The sequence below is a fragment of the Sphaeramia orbicularis genome, chromosome 9 (genome assembly GCF_902148855.1).
Source record: "Sphaeramia orbicularis chromosome 9, fSphaOr1.1, whole genome shotgun sequence".
NCBI lineage: Eukaryota > Metazoa > Chordata > Actinopteri > Kurtiformes > Apogonidae > Sphaeramia > Sphaeramia orbicularis.
In genome coordinates, this window is record NC_043965.1 from 22,565,401 (window position 1) to 22,584,871 (window position 19,471).

At 37.0% G+C, this 19,471-nt stretch overlaps 1 protein-coding gene across 1 annotated transcript in view; it reads right to left on the minus strand.

Annotated features, from left to right (window-relative positions):
- Nucleotides 1–19,471, minus strand: part of grid2 (glutamate receptor, ionotropic, delta 2) — a 905,841-nt gene that overhangs the window by 605,750 nt on the left and 280,620 nt on the right. The gene's annotated exons all lie outside the window — the stretch shown is intronic.

The window sequence follows — 19,471 nt, forward strand, 5'->3', positions numbered from 1 at the left end:
AGAATCAGATCCGGATCGAAATAATTTCACTAACTTTTGTTGACATCATCATAAAGAAGCTGTATACCAAGTTTGAAGTCAATCGGAATTGTAGTTTCGGAGAAGAAGACGATTGAAATTTTTGTAACGGACGACAGATGACGACAGACGACGACAACGCCGGACGCCGCATGACGACAATAGCTTACACCCTGTCGGCTGGTAAGCTAAAAACAGAAGTGCCTGCATTTTGGATAAGAGGATGGTGGTCAAATTCCCGCAGCTAATGCTATGATACAGTAATGTTACGTTCCAGCCTAGGGGTTAACCAAGACACACATAACATGCTCTTTTTGTCCCCTCCCAGCTCCCAAGCACACGCGCCGGTCCAGAACTAAAGTCCAAAAATTTATTTTTTACATTGTGACAACCTGGAAGTTGCCCCAAACACACACACACACCCTGTAACATGCATGTTGGCATCCAGATCCACGCCGGAAATTATCACCACAGCATCGACACCTGATTCGCCCGAAGTTGGCGGCAGTTTTTAAATACCCCCCCCCCCATATCCGCATTCGGAGAGTGCGGCGGTGCGTTCGAGTCGGCATGACACGGAAGCGTCAGAGCAACAGCTCGTTAGTAGAGACAAAAAAGTACGGCAGTTAATCCCGTTTACAACTTTGTTCATCTCCGTCCGTTTTCTCCCTCTGGTGCATCACATCCATCCATCTCACTGCAGCAAGACAGTCTCCCTCACACACCAGCAAACCAGCAGCAATAACCCGGAATGGATTACAAACTGACTGGACTGGACTGACTGACTGACTGCGACCATTGGAGTGTTGTGAGTAAGTTTTTTTTTTCTGCTTTCTCGTTTTTTTTAAAAAAGGCCTTGAACTGAACTGTGCGCTTGTTTTTTTTTCAAACGAACTGAAATGAACTGAATTTTTTTTTTTTCTCTCTTTGGAAAAACTGGAAAACCCGGAATGGAATTTTTTGTTTAAATGGACTGAACTGTTTTTTTTTTTGTTACTTTCTTCTTTCAAAAGACTGTTTAAATTGTGGAAGATTTAAGTTTGAATTTTTGCTTGGTTGGTGGATTTTGTTGAGTTTGGACTTTGGGTTTTCTGTGGGTTGGGTTTTCAACTGTGGGTTTGAATTTGTGTGAATTTTTTTTTTTATAATCATTGTTTAATACATGATTTTGAATTTTACATGGTTTGAATGTGTGTTCTTTTCTTTGTCATTTAATGTGTGGGGTGTGAGTTTAATTAAAACTCACATCCTTTGTGTAGTTTGAGACTCAAGCTAAAGACTGACTTACACTGACTAACCTAACATCTTATATGTCAGGAGAGAGACCTGGCTGGCACCCCTGAAAACTCAATATAATAAAATAATATAAAATAAATAAATTAAAGCATCAAACTCAAACTGTCACAACATAACTCAAAGAGGGTTAGGGGAGGGCTCAGCTATAACAACAAACAAAAAGTCTTCAAAGTCAAAACTAAACTCCCTAATCCAAAATAAATTCAAGAAATAAAATACATTAAACGAACCTAAACTCCCTCAACCTAAAACAGGAGAAAAGGTGAAAACAAATTTGCCACCCTCCCCTACCAGAAAAACAGGCGGATTAAAAAACAAAAAACAAAACAAAACACTATATACAACTATTTACAAATTACACAAACACAACCGAACACACACGATGACTGATGACCAGACACAGACAGGATCTCAGTTGGAAGCTGGCAGAGAACAAAGAGAGAGCGAGAGAGAGAGAGAGAGAGAGCGAGCTGTGGGATCCAGGGCCATTTTAAAATGCCGGTCTATGTGGCTCCACCAGTCAACAGCTTCCTGCATGACGCAAAAGGACAAAAGACAGACACAGCACCCCACCAGGACTGGGGGGAGAATACACACTATAACAGACAAAATATATCTATAAACATAAATAGACAAATTATGACCCAGGGTCGGAACTGTAAACACCAACTGCATCAACCACAGTGTGTCATGTCAAACACCACCCAGTAATTCTACCTACTTACAGACACCTGACAGACCATGTAACCCAGTAGGAATTAATGCTTACATTAGCAGTTAAAAACCATGAACAGACTGGGTACTGTCATAAAGTCATGTTAAACGTTCTGATTAGGGATATAACGATTACCGTTATAATGATACAGGGTGGGGAAGCAAAATTTACAATATTTTGAGGCAGGGATTGAAAGACAGTGTATGACCAATTACTTTATTTAAAGTCATGAGAATTTATTTGCCACAAGAAAATTGACATAATAGAAAATGTTTTTATTCTATGTGTCCTCCTTCTTTCTCAATAACTGCCTTCACACGCTTCCTAAAACTTGCACGAGTGTTCCTCAAATATTCGGGTGACAACTTCTCCCATTCTTCTTTAATAGTATCTTCCAGACTTTCTCGTAATAGTTTTGCTCATAGTCATTCTCTTCTTTCCATTATAAACAGTCTTTATGGACACTCCAACTATTTTTGAAATCTCCTTTGGTGTGATGAGTGCATTCAGCAAATCACACACTTTGCTTTCCTGATTACTCATATGGGCAAAAGTTTCTGAAAAGGTATGGATAATAGTGTTAGGTATGATTATGACATCAATATATGTTTGGTTTCAAAACAATTGACGTAGTGCCTGCTGAGAAAAAACAACTAAATGTTCATTGTAAATTTTGCTTCTCCACCCTGTACATGGCAGTAAAATTCCTGATGGTTAGTATTACCGTTTAAAATCTAATTATCATGAAAAACTTGTTTGATAACTGCACTTTGAAAACTCACGGTGATACTGCTCATTTCCAGGTGCACATGTGCAGTTTGTAAGGTTTGACCTGTGAAAACATGGCTGAAGGTACCTGCACGGACAGTGCTCCAGAGATCTGGGGATAGCGGACTCCTGTGCGGACCCGGTTCGAGCCGAGCACACGGACCTGGGCCAAGCGCACCTCCGTCCCATACATCTCTCTCTCTCTCTTATTGTGACATTGTGAATAATTTGATATGGAAAATGGTCAAACAAGCTCCACTATGACCTGTCCAACTACTTTGGTCCCACTCAAAAAACCACTCAGGAATCGATAGGAGAATTGATAAGGAATTAGATTGGTAAGCAGAATTGACAACAGCGTTGATATTGATCAGATTCTATCAATTCCCACCCCTAGTGCAGATATTTCCTATGCCCATGAGGTGCCATCTTTAATGCACATTTGTATGTTTGATGTTTACATGTTAATACTTGAATGTTTCTGCCACAGAAAGTACATTGTGCCTGTTATTACCTCCGCCAAGGAACGGCAGAGTTTATGTTTTCATTGGGGTCTGTTTGTCTGTCTGTTAGCAAGATAACTCAAAAAGTTATGGAAGGATTTGGATGAAATTTTCATGAACTGTTGATACTGGCACAAGGAACAAATCCTTAAATTTGACTGATCTGCCTTGGTGGAGGTCTGCGCTCTCCAAGTGCTTTTCTAGTTGTATTTTTTTTTTTCAAAATACAACTTGGTTAAATTATTTCAGTGTGTGTAAAAGTACTTTTTGAACATTTTGAGCACATTTCAACAATACCACAATAATAATGATAACCATGATCATTTTGGTCACAATAACCCTGATATGAAATTTTCATATTGTTACAGCTCTAGTTCTGATAGAATCCTCAGAAAAAAAAAAAGCGTTATTGTTTTATATGTTTTATTCAATAAACAGAAGCTCTGAGTGTCCAACTCTGCAGCAGCAGTTCACTCCCGTTCAAAGCCTGATGGCAGACATAGACAGATGGCGTTCACCCAACTGTCACTCAAAGTGGTCCCGCCCCTTAATTATTTATAACTTTAAGCTTTGGCTTTTTTGCACTAGACTGTAAACATTAGCATTTCTGCTGCAAACATGGACAATTTTATGACTTGTTTTTTGTTTTTTTTTTCTGAAAATCTATTTTTTTGGCCTCCCATACGTAATGCATGATTCAAATAGATCTAGAGAATTTTCTGTTTGATTTATTGGTCTGAATGCAGGTCTTTCACCCTCTGTTGTCTCCAGTCTCCTGTAAAACCTGAAAACATGTCCTGACCATGACATGACCTGGAAACATGTCTTGTGTTAAAAATGCAAAAGAGAGGCCTCGGTGTGATTTAGGTGTTCAATAATTAAAGCTTTAAAATAAGAAAACAGAACAAACTTCCAAACAAAACTTTCTCGGTTGCAACATTTTTACATTTGCAGAGATTTTCAGAAGACTGTTAACCCAGTTACATGTTTGTTTATGTATGTTTGCACTTCATTTGTTCCATGTGTGTTATTAACTAGTAGTAGAATCGTCAGTATTAGAAGTGACTGATGACTTCTTCTTACATTCTTTCCCAAAATTGTCGAGCTGTACCTAATACAAACTAGGGAGCAAAGTTATTTTTATTCAATAGTGTTTGGATGGTGAAGGAGTCAGAAAAATAAAAGAAAAATGTAAATCTTTGGAAGTTTCGATCCTGGCAGGACATCAGATGTTTTTTTGTTTTGTTTTGTTTTTTTTTAAGTCTGAAGCTCAAAACAATTGGGAACCCCTGCCACGGAGAGAAAAAGTACATGCTGATAAGACCAAACTCTACAAAATAGACCGACAAAATTCCTGCTGAAGACCAATGTTCAACCAGTAATGAGCAGCTCAGTTTGCCACTGAGATTTGATTTCGAGTCAAAATGACTTTATTTTTGGTGAAAATGAAAACACCCAAATCCCAGTATCTTGGGTAATAAGGGAACTATCCAGAGAACATGATCTCCAGCTTCTTCTTGACCCCAGTTTCTGCCAAAGTACTAATGGGGGGGGATCTTCTGACTTAAGTGAAGGTGAAAATTCTGTCATAACAATCAAATTTTAACAATGAAAAAACGGGGCTACCTCATGGCAAAGTTATCCACAGAGAAACACATACATGGACGTTACCTCACTTGATTTAGCAAAAGCGTTTGTTGTGTGAACTGCTGATGACCAGGAGGGAAAACTAAAGAACAAGTGTCACTGTTAATTATGGGGCAGTCAATGATGTTGGTTCACCTCTCAGGAACTTCAATGAGGATATAACTGGTGAAAACTGTAAACGTTGCACCGGAGTGAAATATCACTTTAATTAGTCCAAAATGTAGTGCGTGTCCACCCAGAGGGAATACAGCGGAAAACTTTCAGGGCAGTTCTGTCTGATGATAAAAGCACTCAGCTGAGTATGTCTCCTCCTGTCAAAATCAACAGAAGACACAAACACGCACATGCATGCACACGACTTTCAAAACTCTTTTCCCTGATGATAAGCATTGAGTGTTTTGGCATCTGCTTCATTCCAGCTGCAATCAGACTTCATAATGAGTTACTTGTCCAAGTGAGTGTGGCTTACTTTATTCGTTTTGACGCGACGTAACACGAACGCATGTGAGAAATCAAAAGTGACTTTAAACTACACTTTGATAGAGGAAAACGTTTGACACAGGGCCTGCATTAAAGGTTGAAAAATGCAAATGCGAATAAATACATTTTCTTACACTTCTATTTTAATACATCTATTTCAAATCCTGAACACAACATGTGAGCCAAAAAACCGAACTGGTTGTTTTGCCAAGAAAAGCATCTGTTTCGGGTTCAGAAATAAACTTTTTAAAATAGTGAATCTGTATTTTTCAGTATATATGTGTACAGCAGTGGCGGCTGCTCGTCTTTCAGAGAGGGGAAGCTCATTGTCGGCTTACATTAAAAAAAAAATAAAAAATTGTCAAGTTATTTAAACATAAATTCGGCCCTCCGTTCCTTTTCAAGACAATGGTCAGTGACCTTATCGTACCAACTAAACAAGAAAACATTGAAATTCTGTTAAATTGAAACAAGGAAGTACAATGAGTGTGTTTTATTTACAGTGCAAGAAATGAATAAGTAATTTCGTAATGGTTTCTCTCTCTCTTTCACAGCAGAATGTGAATGTGCCAAATAACACCCCCCCCACACACACACACACACACACACACACACACATCCACCTACCTCACGGACAATATCGGAATATCCTTTCTGATGGATAACTTTTTCTCAGTGCACTTTTTCCATATGGTCAATATTTCTGTGCAATATATAAATATGCGCCATAATTACCTCCTGTTTGTGCAATAGCCCCCCCAGCTGCTACAATGTTTCTGTTCTGTTTACACAAATTATATACTGGTTATTCTGTTTTGCACTATTTATTCTGTTGTTTACATTCTGTTTATCTATTTATTCTTTATTGCTCTCATTTATTTTTAGCTTGTTTTTAAAGTTATATAGACTATATTTTAATTCTGTGGTAATCCGGAAGCCAAGCAATGACATTTCGTTGCCAAAATCTCACTGCTGTGTTTTTTTTGTGCAATGACAATAAAGGAAGTCTAAGTCTAAATCTAGTCTAAGTCTAAGAATGCGCGTAGGTATTAAACTGAACTCTGTCAAGTGAAGGAGTAGATCTCAAAATAGCTGTCAATCAAACGTGATTCAGCCTTTCGACTGATCCTCCAATCAGCACACAGAAGCCTAGTGTCCAGCCCAGCTGAGCTCCGCCCACAGCTCCATTCACCCCCAGAGACTCCAAGCATCCGGGGGCGGGACAACATCGTGGCATTTATCCAATTACCATCCAGTTTTGAGGCAAAGAAATAAACTGTTCCACTCAGTCCTATTGAAGTGCATGGACGCTGAGCTTCTACGGGCAAACGCACTGAGCAGAGATCATATAAGAAAACAGCGCAACGGGAATGTATGAGAAGTGAACAACATGGAGTCTGTTGATTTGTGATAAAGCTGATTCTGAACGAACTTGTCTGTGAGATGAACGTGTTCTAACACATTTGTAGTCAATGAAATGTCAACACAACCGTACATATTTGACCATTTAATTTTCATAATTTTAGTGGAAGCTGAGCTTCCCTTGCAGTCTATGAGAAATCGCCTCTGGTGTGCAGTCATTCTGTTGTCAATCTTTTTATTCAGAAGTTAGTTACAAAAATGTTTATGATTACAATTTGTCCATATTTTGAGAAATAAACACTGAGTAAACAAACCAAAAGTACAACCAAGGAAAGCAAACATAACAAACACACAATTTAACAACCCTCATACACCCACCCTCCCACCCCCCATCCCAGGATTTATGACATATTACACCAATTTGTAATCATATTCAAGTTGAGTTATCAATATATTGTTGAAGGGGATGCCAAATCTGAATAAACTGGTGTAGTTTATTTAACAATGAGAACCTGATTCTCTCCAGGTGAGAGAGTTTAACCATTTCTTCCAGCCATAATTTAACCGAAGGAACTTCTGATTTTTTTCCAGAATAACAAAACAAGCTTTTTTGCTACAATAAGTGCTACATAAGATAGCAGCTGACATTGGTATGTTTGTTAAGTTGTGAAAATTGATTAGAGGTTCCAAGTACAACCAAAAGCAGATCAGGTTTCAACTCTATATGAAGCATATCTGTTAAAGTTTTAAATATGTTAGTCCAGTATGGAATTAATTTAGGACGTGTGCGGTCATTCTAAGCTGGAATTTCTATATAACACAGTTCATTAAGTTAGACAAACAAACAAGGAGAAACAAATGGACACACACACACACACACACAGAGGCATCACAAGCTGCACTCACACATACCAGCTGTTTCTGAATAAAACAATAAAAAAAAAGAAAAGGAATTAATTAAATAGAACCTAACAATGGTATTTTGGAAAACACTTCTGGTCTTGTCAGAATGACTTGCATCAGTGCAATCCATCCACGTGTTACAAAAACAACCCCTAATTGTTTCTAAGACGTGAACTGATAGTTTCTTATTTATGCAATCCATCACAAATACACCAGTAACTGCATCTGTCCTCTAAAAATGGGATGTTTGATTCATTAAACAGCTGCACACTCACTTCATCTAAATCGTTAACTAATATGTCAAAAGACATACTGCGGGCGTACTAAATCTCCTCCATAAATAACTTGTGACAGGTTCTCTCCTACCATGCCTGTAGCCAGTATCAGTGTGGAAATCTTACTTTAAAGAAGAAAAAAAATAGTAGAATAACAATTTCCTCTCGGTTTGTGAGATAATATACCAAGAAATGATAATCTCCTATCTAGAATAAAAAAAAAAAAAATGATTTAGTTTTCCTGCCTGGCATTTTCCCTATCTCTGTTCTTTTGAAGGAACATGCCTGTCGATGTTAGATTAAAAAAGAAAAAAAAAAGAAAAGAAACTGATGGATATCTGGTTAGAGGTAAGCACTTATCAGTTGAACGCGATGTTTGATCTTCATCCATGCTCGAAATATGTATGCGCGTGTGTGGGGGTGACATCGGTGTAGGCAGCAAGACACATGTGCGAAGAATGATGGAGCTGTTATAATGCAGTTGATGGATGAACAGATTATTACTAGTGGCGTTAGCATTGTGCTGTTCTGCGTACATGTGCATGTGTGTACGCAGGTGTGTGTTCTCCAATTCATATGATAATGCTCCAACAATACAGTCATTGACCTGCAGACATCTTTTTTTACCCCCTTCTCCCCATCTCTGTCTCTACCTCATTGCTCTCATTCGTCCTCCTGACCTCATTTCTCACTCTTTTCCTTCCACCCACACTTCAATCCCACTGCTTCCACCATCCTTCCACTTTAACCACTGCAATATGACAATGAGTAAGAAACAACAGTTTGTCTTGGCCCTTACACCGTATTCTCCGATACAGGCAAGTTCATTATGTTTAACCCATATAGACCCAAACATCCATCACTCACCAAAATGTTTAATACCTGTTGATACATTAATCCTATCAATACATGTAAATAATTGGTGTAAACTAGAGTTTGTCGTTTTTTCGTGGTCATCACATATGACCCATTTGGACGTTCAAAGGCTCCATAGTGAACATGGAAACACTGTCATCTTCTACAACATTAGCTGGGTTTCCATTACAGTTTTCTGCAAAATAAGTGATATTTCTACAATTTCGACAAAGTACGGTGTTTCCATTGAAGAGTGTTTCGCTTCTGATGCATTATTCTAGTAAAATTCCGTCTTGTAATATGTTGTAATTCTCGTAGTTTCATGCAAAACCTCCACGGTGTTGGCACTGTTGCATTGACTGTCTTATCCTTCCTCTTGCGTTAGGGTCAGCACCAGCATAACGGCTAAAATTTGCTTAGAGGTCTTATTTATGTCTTTGTGCATAAGAAATCAATATAAGTGAATCCCCAAAGGAACTTTGTGTTGGTAAATGCAAGTTATGCAAATTTACAGGATTTCAGTTCTGTTGCAACATGTTGATGGTCATATGAACTATGTTTTCAGGTCAAAAATGTCCAATTTCATCACAATTAATGCTATATTTTCATGTCACAAATGGCCAAGTTATATTTGAACTGAATTTACCTGAAAAACAAATATTCTATTCTTATAGATTCCCCAGTTTTTCTTATACTACGTATCATGTTTTATTTTTACAGGTTGCAATATGGAGTATGGTGCTGATCCATCCTGCTTATGTTACGCCAATACATACAATAAAAATGTCACATGTCGCTTTTTAAATCAACAGTTTTCTAATAATAAGCATTTTTATAAAGAAATAACTATTCTATATTGTTATTTACTCTTTAGTACGATGATAAACTATACAATAAATAATTATGATCCTAGTTTTTGCACAGGGATCATTTGTAGAAATGGTGACATGGCTGCAGAGCATCAGTATGATGGGATCTGTAACAACCATGTGACATCCGTCCACTGCCACATTTTGTGATTTTGTGTCAGCTGTTATTGTTTTAGATCCACAATACTAACATTTATGAATAAGAGGAGAATTAGCAATAGTAAGTATATAAGTTTATTCCTAATAAAGTACTGGTACTGACCAGAGCATCATGGGTAATGTCACGTCCGCCCACCAGCAAAAGTTTTCACATACACATGCTATTCAAAATCCAGTATTTCTGAAAATATTTCAACACAGTTCTATGCATTTCTTACAACTTTTTTTTTTGACGAAAATGGCCACTCATTTGACCCCCTACGTAAATTTTAGCTGATAAACGAACCACATAAATTTTGTTTATTGCATCAAGGCTTTTTCACTTTGTCAGGAACCTCTATTTCAACAAAATAATACAAAAAAAAAATTGTTTTCACTACATTATGAAATGCTCTGGTTGAAAATGTGACCTTTGTGTTGTTAGGGACAGTCATAAAAATAAGATTATAAAGCAATAATTACAGCCAAAACTGACATCATAAGTGCACTGTCAGCCAAAACACTGACAGCCAGCTCCTCTAACAATCATGTGAGCTTTTGGGGATTCTCATTTTGCCTTGTTATCCAGTATACCTGCACAAAAACAAAACAAGCAAAGACAGACATGTCCACATATGTGAGGTCAATTCAGTACAGAGTTGGTGACTGGCACAGTGCACATTGAGGGGGTATACTGACAAAAAAAAGGCCCAGAGGCTCACACCAAAAATATTAACACCAATATTTTCATGGATAAGGAAGTCTAACAAGGTAACCAAGAGATGAGAAACAAATTGGATGGTAGATGATTGTTGTTAGTGTATTTTATAGCTGATTTAAGACATGGGTCAAAACCAACCCGTTAACATAAGAGATGTTAACAGAAAGCTAACACAAGAGGAAGGGTAAACAAAATAGGAAAGGAACATATAATCATCCCAAGGTAAAGTCCTTATTTAAGGCAGTAGCCACGCAGAATGGATTTCTTGGAGAGAATTGTACATCACAAATTCACCAACGACTTTTGGACCCAGAATTTCCAAATGACCCGGGCAGCGTTTAATGAACTGTATGATGTTATTGAACCTCTGGTGGCACCAGACTTGTCATGCCCTCAGGAAGCAGTTCCTACACAAAAAGCGAGTGTCTATAGAGGTATACAAACAAGCACCTGTTGTGAGTACAGGGTCATAGGTGAGACATTTGGCCTGAGCAAAACCACCGTGCACAGATGTGTGAAAATGCACAAAATGCGTTTCCATTACACTATACTTCTATACTGAAACATCTCAAAAACAACCTTAAGAGAGCGTAAAGACTTGTTTGCGATCTTTGACAGTTTCGGTGTTTCCATTACCAGTTTTCCATTGCGCAATTTACATTTTGCGCATTTCTGAGGGTAATGAAAACCCAGCTATTGATTCACCAGTAAAATCCATGGAGTTGGATCAATGAGAATGGATGGAAATGCTTGGTTTATATTCAGTTAATAATATATTTTGCTGAAAGAGTCACTTTTTCTGCAGTTTTGTCTGTTTTTGATTTAATAACTGTCAACTTTAATCTGAGCTTTTACGACCATCTTCATGATCAGTAAATTAAATACAGGAAAATATCGGATTTATACTGATAAAATCCAAAAAACAGAGGATACTGTTATAAATAAATAGTGATAAATCATTTAATAAGGTCAGATATAGAGAAAATGTCATTTGGGAACTGACATAAAAGCAGTGCTGGGTCTTTATGGGTTAACATAAGAACCGTCGTATGATATATGCGCGCAACACAAGCCTTATGTGCAGCAAATACCACTAGAAGTCGAAGTAGAAATGAAACCTGCAGTGGGCCTCACTGTCTGCCAAGTTTCCTGAATGATTAAAAGGATGCTGCATATAACTAGCTCACTTAAGATGAGTAGAATCCAAAAAGCATCTACAAGAAAAAAAAAAAAAAAAGGTGAAAAATAGAGGATTGTGAAAAGAAGATACCAAATGGAAGTCTTCACTGTCAGACACATGACAATGACTGTCTGTTAGAGAAGTGTGATGATGGGTCCTGGAGTGTGATTAGAGGTAATGAGGTGTACGTGTGCGTGTGTGAACTGTGTGTTTGCTGCGTATTTGTGCGTTGCCATCAATGCATTCAAATGGATACTAGGAGAGGAGATGTGTGTGTAGTGATGTGTGTAGATTTAACATTTCCTCCAGCTATTTTTACTTTAACTATTTCGCAGCTATTTCTGACTCTAGCTGTGGGGATAAATGCTATAGTTCTGTTTCGTTCTATTAAAACCCTGTTTATACAGTTCAAATACACTTACATACACCTCGGCTAAACGCGTCGAAGCTCTTTTTTTCATAATTCTGAAGATTTCATTCTAACATGGACGGAATATTCCTGCTGTTTGTTCAGTTGGAAAAACTACTTTATTTTTTCATATGTAAAACCACACAAACACATATCTTGTAAACGTGTTTCTAATCTTAAGAGGACTTCCTGGTTAAATAAAGGTTAAATAAATTTCAAAAAATTGATTGAATCGTATAGAAGGAAGACTTTGTGCACCAATATAACAGCTAATATGTTTGAGTTAACTGGCACGTTATTATTATTATTTATGGTAAAGAATGTGCCCCTTTGTCATATCCTCAAGAGGAGGAACCCACTACAAGAAACCTAGTGTTATGCAGCAGTACTTAAGTTTGCAAAAGAGCAGTGTGCTCTTTGTCAGATGAGGCTAATATAGAACAGAATTGCCTTTAGGGAATAATATATAAGACCTGTATCGAAGATGACGTGCAAGATAATCTTCTGATCTCAATGACACACTAACAGACAAGGCTTAGTTCATTTATAAGCCATTTAATTAACAATTTAAAAGGATTAATGGATTTATTTATTTATTTCTAGGACAAAGATTCACTCTTTGTTTAGCCTAACACTTGAAAAAGAACAAAATGACTGATTTTGTGGATATATTAAAAACTCTAGAGTACATATTTCTATAATTCTGCCAAGTTAAAGGTGGGGTAGGAGATGTTTTCCTGGAGCATTTTTTACTATACTGCTTAAAATCCCCTTCGCACCCCAATTACAACCAATTAATTAAATGCCGTAACGCAAAAATAACACATTTGAAATGATTAAATGGTGAAATGTCTATCAAACTCACCTGCCATTTAACACCCCCCCCCCCCCCCCCCCCACGCTTGGAGCACTTGTACAGGAAACAAAACCAGAGCCCCAGCTTGGCTATATTAGCTACATTAGGATGGATGGAAAGTTGACTGGCACACTGTTTTGTCACTAACATGAATCACTAGGAAATTAAATGTTTGCCAGATGAGTATGAATTGGGGCTGTTCTGCTGACAAACATAATGGTGAAATGAACAGATTTCAGTATTCAAAGCAAACTTTAGTGGGCTGTTAGCCTAACATCAGTCTTACTGCAATCAGCTGATGAGGTACGCATGGATCTGCAGACCAGGGGGAAGGGAGCGCTCGTGAACCCTCGGGAACAAGCATTGAGTGTTCTGGTACTCTAGAGGCGTGGCTTCGGGGGGAAGTCTAAAGAAAGGGGTTTGAATTGTGTATTTTCAAAATGTAGCTTGCTCGAACCGTTTTTCCACGATCTCCCACCCTACCTTTAAAATACATATATACATTTTAAAGATATCCTGTGTTTTGGCGTTTGAAGAACCAAAGCTTTTCAACAGTTGATGCATTAAATTTAGGTTGACAGAGTAAGCAAATCAAAAAAGTGTCATTTACAAATGCCTTGTTTGGATGGTGGTCAAAACAGTTGAGCAGAGCTGCAAACCAACCTGAAAATCGTATTTAAAGAAACAAAATGTCACTGCAAAACAGGTTCCTTCAGGGCAGCTGCCCTTTCACTGGATGACTGTGTCAAAAAGCACTCAAATCACGTAGAGCAAAAGTGACATGCAACATTTTGCCATGTTATGTTTCCATTTTAACTGCCGTCATGTTTAGCTTTGGCTGTGTCATGTTTCATACTAGGTTGTATCTGTCCTGTGGTATGAGTCATGGACTAAGCCCTCCTGTGCTATTTTATGTTCCCCCTAACCAGCAGACATGCACAATGTCCTATTATGTTTAACACTGTGTAAATCTGCCAGTGGCTAATGGAATAAGAACCCCTGCTTGCAAATGATAGTTTTTCATTAGCATGATGAGGACTTGATCCTAAAGCTTGAGCTTTTATTATAGTTTTATTTACTATGTGCTGCATTATTTATTGCTCATCAGGTATTGGTGCTGTTCCTCTTACAGTATATCTTATGTTACTGCTGAAACAACAGATAGCACCTTAAAAAGAGGGAAATAAAGAAACACTAACTTTGACTTTACATTACAATTGATTCACTTTAAGAGAAAATACACTTTTTATTACTCAGTCTGTGGAGTCAAATCTACACAATTCATTTGGATTTTATAAAGTTATGTAATGAATATATAGTGTTCACCATCTGCTACACTAAACGTGTCCTTTGAGCCAAGTGTGGCATTATTCTGTACAGAAAACCTCACTTACGTTAATGTCTGTGAAAATCTTATCTCTAGTTTCTGCAGGTGGCAAAGTACATCACTAACACGAGTATTCTAAAACAAACTATAGACCCAGAGGATTACAAATTACTTCAACCACAGCTCCATCCAGATGTATAGATTACAAAATTATTGTGCTGACTGACATCAGAAAAAATTATTAGACCACCCTTGTTTTCTTCAATTTCTTGTTCATTTTAATGCCTGGTACAACTAAAGGTACGTTTGGACAAATATAACGATAACAACAAAAATAGCTCATAAGAGTTTAATTTCAGAGCTGATATCTATCCATTTTCCATGTTTTCTTGATAACCAAACTCACTTCAGTTCTTACATCAACATCTATGGCTTTGTACTGACAAAAACAGTGCTTTTAGGCATTCTATGTTTCCTTTTCTGTCTGTTTTCTGCAACTGTGTGTGTGTGTGTCTCTGTGTGTGTGTGTGTGTGTGTGTGTATATATATATATATATATATATATAGATAGATAGATAGATAGATAGATAGATAGATTTCTTTTACTATACTAGAGTATTGATATTATTTTCTTTTACTATACTATAGTATTGTGCAACATATGTTTCAGTCCAGGGGAACCTATAATTTCTTATGGGTGTAAAGTTGCCATCATGTATTTACTTTGTGTGAACTTACCACAAATATTGAAAAAAAAAACTTATTTTGTTGATTAGCTCAATAGTCAATGAATTTTATTTATTTATTTCAACATTTAATTTAGGCTCAAATACATCATTTCCACTATGAATTACAATTCAATGGGTTTAGAGGCCTGTGCTCTATTAACTTATTTTTCTAAATTTCACATTCCACTGAGTCATCAGTAAGATGACTCGGCTGAGAATCTCAAGGTTTAGAGAAATTTTGAAGCTTACCTCTATGATAAGCTCAAAAGTCACTAAATGTTTTGTGAAATGTGTGTGCAGCATCAATGCTATACTAATCTCTGGAAGGTTTTAATATTAGTTGGTTTGTGTCCTCTAAGGAATGACTAAAACTTAGGCCTTGAGGGAAAATGTCAAGTTAACCATGACAATAAAATTAAAAGTTAACGTAACTGTTGAATGGCCATGGCAACATACTTCATTGATATAAAGTCTTTTCATTCAGCTATTTTTGCACACAAAGATGAATATCAACACACATACTTTGAGGAAATAAAAACTCAAACTATAATAACAGTGTTTTTACGCTCGGAAGAGGTGGAAGAGTCCATGCATAGATAAAAGGTAAATGCACTTAACTGAAATGGAAACAGATCTAGTGGGTAATTGTGTTTATCTGCATGTCTGGAGAAATAACACTGCAACAGTGACTTGAAATAGTACAAGAAAGAGGAAAACCCTATTAGACGGGGCGGGGAAATGGATGAAATGCCACCGTGAATGAAGACATGCAGAAAGAAATGAAAACTGTGCGAGTTTGAACAACATATGATTCAGATCAGTGGATCGGTTCAGTTCAGTTTGGGGTGGGGTGTGTGTGTGTGTGTGTGGGGGGGGGGGTAATTGTGGACTGCTTGAACCTACATAGATCTTAAGTGCATCAGCTGCTCAGATTAAGGCTGAGGTAGGTTGTGTTATTGTATTAAATACTCCATGATGATGATGATTTGTTTGTACTACATATACACGACAAAAAAAATTATATATAATTTCTAATTTGACCTACTGTAACTGTGATACTTCACATACAAAGACAATCTACAAACAACCATTTATAAACAGATGCGCGCGCACACACACACACACACACACACACACACACACACACATCAACTCACTGAACATCACTCAGGCACATTAGTGTTTCTCTTACCTTTGGTGAACAGGGCCGATGAAGGAAGAAGGCATGAAAGAAAAAAAGAGGGAAGAAGAGGGAAAGGATTCATTACATTTTTGCAGCTGCATTTTTCTTAAAAGGGTCATATTTTGCTAAACCCACTTTTATTAGGCTTTGGTACGTTTATTTGTGTATTTGGACCCTAATAGTTGAAAACATTTGAATTTGAACCCTCCAATGTCATGACAAAAACGGTATGATTTAACATTTACAGGATCTTGTTAAATGGATTGACGTTATATTTGAGAAGCTGACAGTTCTATGTAGGCAGGTGGTTGAGAAAAATAAGTAATGTTTGTGAGAACCAGGGGAAAGATGAGCAGAGATTTAAAGGGGTCATATTTTGTTAAACCCACTTTTATTAGTCTTTGGTTCATTTATTTGTGTATTTGAACCCTAATAGTTCATAAAGTTTGAATTTGAACCCTCCAGGTGCTGCAAAGCTATCTTTATATTCATTTTGGCAAAAATCGTGTGGATTTCTACAATTTTTTTTTAATTCCTGCTTAATTTGTTACGTCTATAACTAGTTACATCACAACATTTGCCCATATAAGGTCAAAACTTCTGATGAACATTTCACTGAGTACGACATAATTGTTTGTCAGCAGCAGCGGTTGTAGTCCATACTGAAAATATGTCCAAACTTCGAGCCGATTACCTAAAATGTTCAGTTGTTGGTTAAACGGAACAAAGCAGCACAGCCAACAACCTGGAGGGGGTGGGGCATGAAGTGGCTCATTTGCATTTAAAGGGCCAGCGCTCATAATGACCTTTCTAGTGTCATTACTCAGAAATAGGGTTGAAGATGGACCTGTGGAGTTGAATTAATGAAGAATTCAGACCCAAGCAGAGTATTGACAGTTTATGTAGACCATAGGGAAATGTTTTAAAATGCATAATTCCACAGGTGCACTGTTAGGCTCCTTCAACCCCCTTTCTTTTTTTTTTTTTTTTCTTTGTATTATGATTACTAGCGGCATTGTACCCGTGGTTCCATTGTAGCACCCCCCCGTGGTGTAACAGCGGTATTGCAGCCGTACACCCTTCCAAGCTGCAATACGTGTCAGACAAAGACACGCAGAACGTCCATTATAGTAGGATTAATTAATACTACTATGTGTGTATACATATACATGTATTTATATATAATTTTCTTTGTCTTATTTCCTAGAAATGTGGTTGGCTACATGTACAAGCTTGTTATTATCATTATTATTATCCATTTACTTACTTATTTACTTTATTTATATTACACCTTTGTTTTGCATCATCATCATATCACAACCATATATACACGTAAATAAATGTGAATGTGTGTAAGTAAATGTAAATATGTTTGTTTGCATATATAATCTTTATTTCTATTCATGTTATTGTTGACCATGAAAAGCATTGATCTTCACAAATCACTCTTCTGTTATGTTTCGCACTGCAAAATCTATGATATATGAAATTATTCATGTAACAAAGATTCACAAATTCCTTTGTTTTTCCTTTCAGTGAGGTTTTTTTTTCCTTTTGCAAAAAAAAGAGAACGGTGTACTTTGTTCCTATGATGTTCAGTGTAATATGTTATGAGACTGTTCTGAATAAAAATTTGAATAAAAAAACATATATATAATTCCATATTTAAAAAAAAAAAAAAAAAAAAAAAAAAAGCAAAATATCACTCCTTTAAACAATAGATTGTGGGGTGATTTCTATTTCTATTACAGGAAGTCGTCTAAATGACCTAGACAAACTTACACAGATAAACAAAAAAAAGCGCAAACATGGACGTCTATCCGAATACAGCTACATCTAAAAACGTTAAAATGACTGTTCTCATCTCAAACGAAAACCTTCCAAGCAGAAGAAACAAACACACAAAAGGCTGTCGACTGACCACCAAACGGTAGAATCCACTGTAAGCATCTCAACGTCAACAAAACTAGGTGTGTGCAGTGTGCGTTTGCCCACACGAACCACACAGACATTACGGCATTTGTGCAATAGCCATTGATTTCTTGATGCAGCCTCCAGACAGTCTGAGGGAGGGAATCAGCAGAATAATTGTTAATTTCCTGCTCTACTCTTTTTTTCGCTCAGCGATAAAGGAAATTCTGCAAACAGACAGTAAGACAGACACACAGAGACAGACAGGGAAACCAACACAAACTGGAAGAAAGAAAGACCAGAGGGATAATTGCTAATTTCCTTCCTGGTGTCAAGACTGGAATAATAGATGTTATGGTTTACTGTTAATTTTTCCTCTCAAATCAACTCATAAGAAAAAAAAAACATAGAAAGAGAGACACTACAAGCATACCAAAACTGTATGTTTTTTTTTTACCCATAAAGACCCAGTGTTACTTTTCGATCAATATTAAAAAGCACTGTATCAATATTTTTAGGTATTTATTCAAATGGAGATATGGTGGTGGTTAGTGTTTTTGTTTATTATTATTTTTGGGGGAATCCTGACAGCTCTTTTATTTCTATATTTACATGGGTATTTTGCTCTGTTGTTTGTACTAAAAAAGTAGTATTGTGATATTGCAGGTCATGCACGTAGTTTTTTTAAACTGATAACACTGTTTTGTTAAATAATGGTTATTTCAATCATCCTAAAAGCACTTTTTACTGTCTGAAAGAGGCAGATGTGTGTTCCTTTGTTGGGATCGAACAAAAATAATGTTCTGATGTTGGATGATTCAGGGACTGTGCATCATGCATTCTTTCCACAACTAATAGAATATGAACATTTGAGCAGGATCTTAAACTGTAATGTCTGTAAAACATAATTACCTCCGCCAAGGAGGTTATGTTTTTGCAGGCGTTGGTTTGTCTGCCTGTCTGTGTGCAAGATAACTCAAAAAGTTAAGGATGGATTTGGATGAAAATTTCAGGAAATGTTGATACTGGAACAAGGAACAAATGATAAATGATTAAATTTTGGTGGTGATTGGGAGGGGGCGGGGGGGGGAGGGGGGTGGGGGTGGGACTGATCTGCCTTGGCGGAGGTCTGCGCTCTCCAAGTGTTTCTAGTTTTATTTATTTGTGTGTGTGTGTGTGTTTTGTACTTGTCTTTTTTGTTTTATTTATCTTTAAATTTCTTTTGTTTTTACAGACAAAAGTTTTGTGATATAGGATTAAATCCTGTTCTTATCAAATAAAAATATCTTTAGTGTTTGTGCATATTTCTGGCATAATTCAATTTTTC